This window comes from Lolium rigidum, chromosome 3 (assembly GCF_022539505.1).
Source record: "Lolium rigidum isolate FL_2022 chromosome 3, APGP_CSIRO_Lrig_0.1, whole genome shotgun sequence".
NCBI lineage: Eukaryota > Viridiplantae > Streptophyta > Magnoliopsida > Poales > Poaceae > Lolium > Lolium rigidum.
Window position 1 is genome coordinate 307,023,238 of NC_061510.1, and position 9,424 is coordinate 307,032,661.

A 9,424-nucleotide genomic window follows, 5' to 3' on the forward strand; every position below is an offset into this window, starting at 1 on the left:
GCGCGCTGTAGCTTTTGTTTAACACAAAAGGAATAAGTAAGATTCTGTAGCTTCTGTCTTACATAGTAGTAGCAGATTATATAAGCATTATAGTTCACTGTAAGCGAATATAATGCTGTTGAGCATAGAGCAAAAACAAGACATGATTCTGGGCTGCTGGGGCCCCCCTTGATGCATCAGATTCACATGTCGCTGGCAATGGAGAATCGCCTTTGGACATCACATAGACGGGCTAAGAGAGGCCTGCAGCACTCTCAGTGGTTCTGCCCTTTATGCGGCCAAGAAGAGGAGACTATCAAGCACCTCACCCTTCAGTGCTCTTATTTAGAGGGCCTCTGCAGCACCTCGCGCAAGGAGATCGACGCCATGGTTATCTAGTCATGTATCATAGACTAGTATTATATGTATGATACTAGTTTATGATACGACATCTACAATACATAGTTACAATAGAGATGCTCTTAGTTTCGGGCGAGTGTGGAGTGTGAGACCAGATGGTATGTGATCTGAGCTCTTGTAATTCAAAAATGTCTATCTCTCTCCTAATGATTGAAGACACGCGAGGCTCAAGCGTGTTGTTATAAAATAAAACTAAGATGTGATTATCTACAGAAGCGCGTGTACACCATGGCCACTGCTAAACTAGCTGTACGTTTGGCTAGGATTGTGTATCAGTTCTGTTGTACCTAACATACTTGGCTTGTACTGAAAGGTTGGCCAGAGATAGGATCGTATCAATTTAACACGATTGTAATCTGATGTAATTGTTTTACTTGCTGGGCGTTGGCCTCGGCCTTTTTCTCCCTTCCAAATAACACTAGTTCTAATTTCTATGGAAAGCTCTATTAGCTTTCCCGGAATATATCAGAACCGGTGGGCACCAATTTTTGGCACATGGGTGTTGTGCACCCTATAAACCCCAAAATTCGTAGTAATTTTAAATATTTAAAAAATCCTTTTGTTCTAGAAACAAGAAATGATCAAATATTGTACTCGTATAAAAATATTGGGGCTCGATGATTTTCCATGGTATCCGGGCAAAGAAAAAATCATGACGAATAAAGTGTGAATAGTATATGGATATGTGGCTTTTGAATTTTGTCTTTGTTACCCAAGATACAATTTTAGTAATTCCCTCGCGAAATATTTTTTATACAAGTACAATACTTGATCAGCTTGAGTTCCCAAAAGGATTCAGATTTTTTAAACATTTTTGTATTACTGTATTTTGTTTTGGATGTATGGGGTGATTGGCACCCATGGGCATGAATGTATTTTCCAAGTAATCCCCGTTACTCTCGCATTTTTTATATATTTAATCTACTAATTCCCACAAGGACTATATATGAGTACCGACGGCTTCCCTTTGAGTTGTAGCTGAACACCCAATCCTATAAGTCTGATTGATGTCTTCCTTCCTCCACCATGTATAGCGATGCTTCGACCTCCTCCCTTGCTCGCACGAGTCCCCAATCCAATTCGCTGACCGAGAAACTCGGGAGGGATAACTTCCTGCTCTAGAATAATGAAGTCATGCCCCCACTTCAACCACATCAACATGTCGGCTTCCTCGATGTTACGGTGGCGATGCCGGCCTGAACACTCGAGAGCAAGAGACCAATACAGAAATAGCTACAACTAGTGTGGCTCAATCGATGTTAGTTACGTGGTATCGACACGCCACTAGTATCGCGCAGCTGATATCTTATAATATCTAAATTGGAGAAACTAACCCACTAAAAGTAATTCTCTCAACATGCAAGCCATCCACATCATCAGGTTTGTCTGCATATTACTGCCACCTCATCCAATTCTCATATTTACTTTTAATTGTTTTGGAGTTGAACGCCTTGGCTTCACCTTCCACAAACTTGACCAGTCTTCGTCTCTTACTCAGCCAGCTGGTGCCTTCTCATCTCCTTTTCTAAAGCTATTGGCTACATATAATCCTATTTTTGTTGTTTACGCACTGCAAACTAGGTCTCCAGGGCACCAAGGCAAAAACACCTCTGTCTCTTTCATTGCACCAACGCAAACGGCATGCATTCTGTGTCACCCACCTCTAGGTCTACTCCACTGGATACGGTCATCGCAGATTGCTGCAGCCAGAGGCCGGCTTGCACTATAGATCGCCACGGCCAGAGTTCCACAAAGTTCTATACGCTCCAACGCACTGGATCCCCAGTTTCTTCGTAAGGATTCTTTGTCCATTCGAACTGAAGTAATTGTGATTAGAGAAGCAAATTCTTCCGCCTTCTCACGTGATCCAACTCATATGGTTATTGACCTCTCAATCTTCCTTTGTCTTCTAATGTAATCTTCCTTCTTTCATATTTTTGTGTTTGGTAAGTGCTTCATAAAGTTCTAACACGAGATGTGTTTAACAAAGATTTCGTCCTGGAGTAGACAACCTAAAAACTGGGTTGATTATGGTGCGTATGTGAAAGAAAAATTCACTTGATAGTTGAATCGTATGGGGTTTTCCATTGCATTGTCTTTCTTTCCTACAGGTACAAATGGTGCAGTTCTTTCAAATTAACAAACGATATTAGTGGAATGATTGATTATCGATTTACTAATATATTGGCACCCTTATTTTGCTGCTCATTGATGGAAGCTAAGCAAACAATAGTTTTTCTTTGTTACTCACTGGTACAAGCTGAATAAATGGTATGTTGCGCTTGATTTAATATCATATATGATATCTTCTCTGATTATTGAAGTTTTCTTATTGGCTTTAGACCAGGCCATGGGCAGCCCGGCCTGGTTGGCCTGGCCCGGCCTGGCTCGAAATTTCCGGGCCAAGCCCGACCCGACCATGCCTCTGGGCCGGGCCTGATTTTCTGGCCCGATGGCTGGGCCGGGCCGGGCATGGGCCTTGATTTTGTGCGATTTAGTGAAGCGGCCCAACCCGATGGGCTTTCCCTGTGATGGGCTAGGCTTGGGCCAAGATTTCCTGCCCGACGGCCGGGCCGGGCCGGGCCTGGGCCAAGAATTTGCACGTCGGGCTGTGGTCGGCCCGGCCCGAGAAATGCTCAGGTATAAATGGCTTACGGATAAATCTCTTTCCCGCATGAGCAACCCTCTGATCAATATAAGTTTTATATATAATAGGATCTGCTTTGTTTCTATTCCAACAAATTATACTAGACTTCTACTATTTACTTTATGGAAGCTAGACATTTTCGTAATGGATTGAGATTTTGGTCTTCAACAGGAGATTATAGAGAAAATTAACACTTGCTTCGTGACCAAAAACTAAATACAAACATGCAGCTACATTGTGTTTCTACAACATCCAAAATGTTAGCTTCAAGATTTTCAATTCAATTTCATCTCCATTTCTTTCATTCTTTTGGTGTACATGTTGTTTCCAACCATTTATAAAAGACAAAAACTGCCGCATCAAGGCACGGGGTATATTCTAGTTAGTAACTAGTGTTGTGGGAAGGATACACTAGTATGAAGGTGTCGTGTATGTACCTTCACGCCACTAGTAACAGTTGCTAGTGGCATGTCCCGAAACGCCACTAATAACAGAGACACCTGTGGCGTACTGCTAACGTGCCAGTAGTTACCCATATGCTACGGGCGTGTCTCAAATTGACATTCCATTATTAACAGACGTATTGGTGATTTATCAGTACCTCCACGCCACTAGTCACAGTTGGTAGTGGTGTCTCCTGGAAAGCCACTAGTAACGGAGACACCTCTGGCATGTTGCTAATGTGCCACTATTTTAGCCATAAGCTAGCGGCGTGTCTCAAATTGACACACAAATGTTAACAGACATACTAGTGTCGTGACGGTACGTCTACGCCCCTAGTAGCAGTTGCTAGTGGCATGTCCCGGGACGCTACTAGTAACGGAGACACCTGTGAGACACGCCACTACTGTATTTTCAGGGCAAAAATGTACGTCGTGGAAGTGTATTTTGATGCCATACATGAACGAGGATTCTTAAATTATTTTCTAGCACATTATGAACAACAATTACGCAATCACACTGAACTATCATCTACCAACAAACTTAGAACACGAGTACACAATCAGGCTGAACTATCATCGTATAACACACTTAGAAGAACAAGTACACAATCATGGTGAACCATCATCTAATGGAACATACTTAGAACAACAAGCACAGAATCACGATGAACTATCATTGTATAACATACTTAGAATAACAAGTACACAATCACGATGAACCATCATCTAACAAACTCATAACAGCAAGTACACAATCATGATGAACTATCATTGTATAAGACTCTTAGAAAAACAAGTACACAATAATGATAAATCATCATCTAACACACTTAGAACAAAAAGTGAACAATCACGATGAACTAGGTGAGGATTATGAAGTCCTTTAGTCTACTATATGAGAACTATATAAGTATAGTAAAATATCATCTAATGCACTAAGAAAATTAGCAGCTACACAATCACTATGAATTGGACGAGGATTATAATGTCATTTACCCCACTAGACCCGATCTAAGATGCATTATTGCCAACTTCATGGTTTTTTTTTCGAAATGGGGATGTACCCCGGCTTCTGCATCATGACGATGCACACGGCCCTTTATTAAAAAGATCCAAAAGTATAGTTTACAAATCACACATGCTCGAGGATTGATACAAGAATCAACCACCGAAAGAAAAGCATACTACGACTACAACTCAACATAGTCTTCTAGTATGCCGCCAACCAGCCTGGCACAAGATATCCTGAGCGACCATCAGAAGACGTGTGCATCCAGAAGCCATGGTATCCCGCAATCCCTCCGGGGATAGTAGAGCCCAAAGCTGGACCCAATGGGAGACCATGTAAATAACCTGCAAGAAATGAAAATAGACTTTTTTATTAAAGATAATATCATTTCTGACCCTCCAAATAGACCAACATAAGGCAGACACCCCAATTCGGATAAACGCCTTAGATTTTCTATCTACTCCTTTAAGCCAATTACCAAACATATTGGTAATATTGGTAGGAGGTGGAAGATCATAAGTGAAATTTACTGTACGCCATAAAAGTTTAGCTAACGGACAATCAATAAACAGGTGTTGAATGGTCTCCTGTTCCCCACCGAATACACATTTTGTACACCCATTCCACTGGCGTTTAGCTAGGTTATCTTTTGTTAACAAAACCTTATTACTCATGAACCACATGAATATCTTAATCTTAAGGGGTATTTTGACTTTCCATAGATATTTTCGCAAGAAGGGGGTATGATCACACATAAGGTCTTCATACATGGACTTGACAGTAAATACCCCGTTAGATGTCAAATTCCAACAGAACTTATCATCCTCGTCTTTCAAAGTAACCGCTATTAGTTTCCGACATAATTGTAGCCATACAGTCCATTTATTACCATTCAACACTCTTCGGAAAGTAATATTTAAAGGTGGTTGAGCAAGCACCTGTGCCACAGTGACATTTTTATGGTGGACAATGTTATACAATGAAGGATATTGCTGAGCCAATGTAGTAGTTCCCAACCAGATGTCTTCCCAAAAGCGGATGGTCATACCATTACCTACTTTGAAAGAGCCCCTTGAGAAAAAATCATGTTTCACCTCCATCAATCCTTTCCAAAAAGGAGAATCAGAGGGCTTGGCTTGAACCTCCGACAACGACTTATGTCCAAGATATTTGTTATGTAGCAATTCTTGCCATACCCCATCCTCATTGAGAAGTTTAAAGAGCCATTTACTCAGTAAACATCTATTTTTAATTTCAAGAACTTCAATACCTAAACCCCCCTGATCTTTGGGACGGCACACAATATTCCATTTTGTTAGGAGGTATTTCTTTTTGTTTTCATCTGATTGCCAAAAAAATCTGGATCTATAGAAATCCAATCTTTTCCTTACCCCAACAGGTATTTGTAGGAAGGACAACATAAACATCGGTAAGCTAGTTAATACTGAATTAATAAGAACCAACCTATCTCCATAGGATAGTAACTTTCCTTTCCAGCATCCTAATTTACTCTCAAACCGTGTTTCTACCGGATACCAATCCGAGTTCTTAAGTTTTTTGTAATGAATTGGGATACCCAAGTATCTAAAGGGGAGTTGTCCAGCATCACACCCAAAGATGTGTTTATACTGAGCCTCATCCTCTTTTGCCTTTCCAAAACAAAAAATCTCGCTCTTATGAAAATTAATCTTAAGACCCGATAACTCTTCAAAAAGGCATAGAATTAATTTCATATTAACCGCTTTATCAAGGTCATGTTCCAAGAAAAGAATGGTGTCATCTGCATATTGTAGTATAGAGAGACCTCCCTCAACCAAATGCGGAATTAGTCCTCCTACTTGACCATCCTGTTTTGCCCTTTCAATTAAGATAGCAAGCATATCCACTACAATATTAAAAAGCATTGGGGATAACTGATCCCCTTGCCTTAGACCTTTATTTGTCTGAAAGTAATGACCAATATCATCATTCACCTTTATACCAACACTACCCCCTTGAACAAACTGTTGGACTACTCTTCCCCATTCAGGCGCAAAGCCCTTCATCCTCAGAGTTTGTTGCAAAAAAGGCCATTTCACCTTATCATAAGATTTTTCAAAGTCGATTTTAAATAACACTCCATCCAATTTTTTAGTATGTAACTCATGAATTGTTTCATGAAGGATCACAACCCCTTCCAAAATGTTCCTTCCCGGCATAAACGCAGATTGGGTTGGTTTGATGACTCTAGGGGCAATCCCCGAGATGCGATTCGTGCCAACTTTAGTAAATATCTTAAAACAAACATTTAACAAACAAATAGGTCTGTATTGTTGAATTTGAACAGCATTCTCCTTTTTGGGTAATAAAGTGATGACTCCAAAATTTAGTTTTTAAAGAGGCAAGTCCCCATGACTAAACTGAGCAAATAAAGCCATCAAGTCCTTTTTTATAACATCCCAATTTTTTTGATAAAACTCAGCTGGAAATCCATCAGGGCCAGGAGCTTTATTCAATTCCATCTGAGAAATTGCCTCGAAGACCTCCTTTTTAGTAAAAGGTGCCGTCAAGATCTCATTCTCCATAGGTGAAATTTGTGTAATATCCTGAAATTCCTCTGCAACCAGGGAGATATTGGTTGGTGCCGGTGCACCAAACAATTTCTTGTAGAATTCAGTGATATACACCTTCAAATTATCTTCCCCAACGATAGTTCCCTCTTGCTGTTCTAATTGAAATATCTTTTTTTACGATGTTTACCATTAGCTATCAAGTGGAAGTATCTCGTATTATTTCCCCTTCTTGAATATGTTTAACTTTCCCTCGTTGTGCCCATTTGGCCTCTTCTTCCCTTCTTAATTTATTCAGAATCTCGTTTGCTTTTTTAAGCTCATCCCTTTCATTTGTATTCAACAAAGTTGTTTCTGCTTTCAAATCAAGCCTCTCAATGATATTTAATAATCTTTCTTTTTCTCTTTTATACTTACCACTTTGATTTTTAGCCCAACCCTTAAGGTATCTTCTTATATGTCTGAGTTTATTTAGTCAGGTCTCCATTGGACTAGCTTCATCTAGAACTGAGTTCCATTCCTTTGATATCATGTCAAAAAAACCCTCTTGACGCAACCAATGTAACTCAAAAGAGAATTTAGCTTGATTACCCAGGTGTGCTTTCACCCCTGAATCAATAAGTAAGGGGGTATGATTTGACTCAGCTCTAGTTAAAGCTCTAACCGTAACCAAAGGAAATTTCTGTTCCCATGCTATCGATGTTAGAACTCTATCTAACTTCTCATAAGTAGGTATATCTCGCCTATTTGCCCAAGTATATTGTCTTCCTGTTAGAGCAATTTCCCTTAAATTTAGATGCTCAATAATTGCATTAAAAACAAAAGGCCAACGCGCTTTGAAGTTATCATTATTTTTTTCTTCTCTGTTACGAATAATGTTGAAATCACCCCCTACCAACATAGGTAGTGTTTCAGATTCGCAGGTGCGCACTAATTCCGACAAAAATTCTGCTTTGTGCACGTCTTGGGCAGCCCCATAAACCGGCACCAGAATCCATTCAAAACCATCTCTCTTACATTTAATATGCATCTTAACACAAAAATCACCTGTGTTTACTTTCAACACATTAAGAGTATCGGAATTTATTCCCACTAGAATACCCCCCGAACGACCGTGTGGTGGTAAACAAAACCAGGAGAAATTATAACCCGCAGCTTATTGATTCAGAAAAGGAATAGAGAAATTAGATCTTCCAGTCTCCAATAAGGCTATGAAGTCTAACTTATGTTCTCTAATCGCCTCTTTCACAAACAGATGTTTAGCAGTATCACCAAAACCCCCTGAATTCCAACAAATTCCTTTTAAATTTTGCATCATGAAAATTTTTTCTTAATTCTTTTCCTAGTACTTTTACGAATATTGCTTGTATCGTATACTTTTCTCTGTCTATTTTTTTTCCTTGACCACTGGTTTGAGATGTTCCAATTGAACATCAAAATCCAGAGGTATGTCATCATCTTCACATAAATCCTCACATAAGGTGGATACTTTTGACAATACAAGAGTCTCCAACCCTTCCTCTCTATTTTCTCTCTCATTCTCATTCTTCTTTAAAATAGTTAAAATTCTCTCTTCTTCAACCATTTTAATTCCTCTAATCGATTGATTAATTTCTTCCTGAGAAACTCCTAATGACACACCTAACTTCTCAGCTCTCTTAACTATGTCTACATCCGCAATATTAACAATGGAATACTTGGAGATTGCTATTTTACCTGAGTTAGAAGAATCTTCATAAAGCTGCGCATTCTTCATGGCCTTCTCCATTAGAGGCATATCCGCATTAGGTTGACCACCCAACCTATTACTTGACCGCAACCCAGCCGAAGGTTTTGGAATACCCCCAAAAAGCAATAACCTCCTCTGTAGAGATATAATGTGTCTCAGTGTCCTTTTCAATCAGAGACAATGAGTATTCAGGATGTGAGGATGTAGATGACTCACCATGAGGTTGCAAAGATGAGGCAATCCCCATCGATCCATGTATACCTACACCCTGTTCCTTCGTTACATTCATCATCGCAAAATCCTTATTACCTTCATTAAAAGACTTAGGCAAACCTAAATCACATAAATTTGCAACATTAGATACTTCAAAAAACTCAGAATCTGAATTAGAAATTTCAGAGCAAACAAAATCATGAGATGTAAAATTTGGTAAGGGCAACTCCATACCAAAAGCTACAGCACTAGCAGCCATAGAAGATCCCCCTGGAATCTCCAATGATTGGCAAACCTTGGCAGAAATTTGATCCTGATCATTTGTCCTGTGCAAAAGCTGGCCGGGTCCCTCCAAAACCTCCGGGCGGATCTTCTGAGGCGAAGGCAACGCAGCAGGCAAACCCGGCGTGGCCTTACTTGGCGCAGAAGATCCAG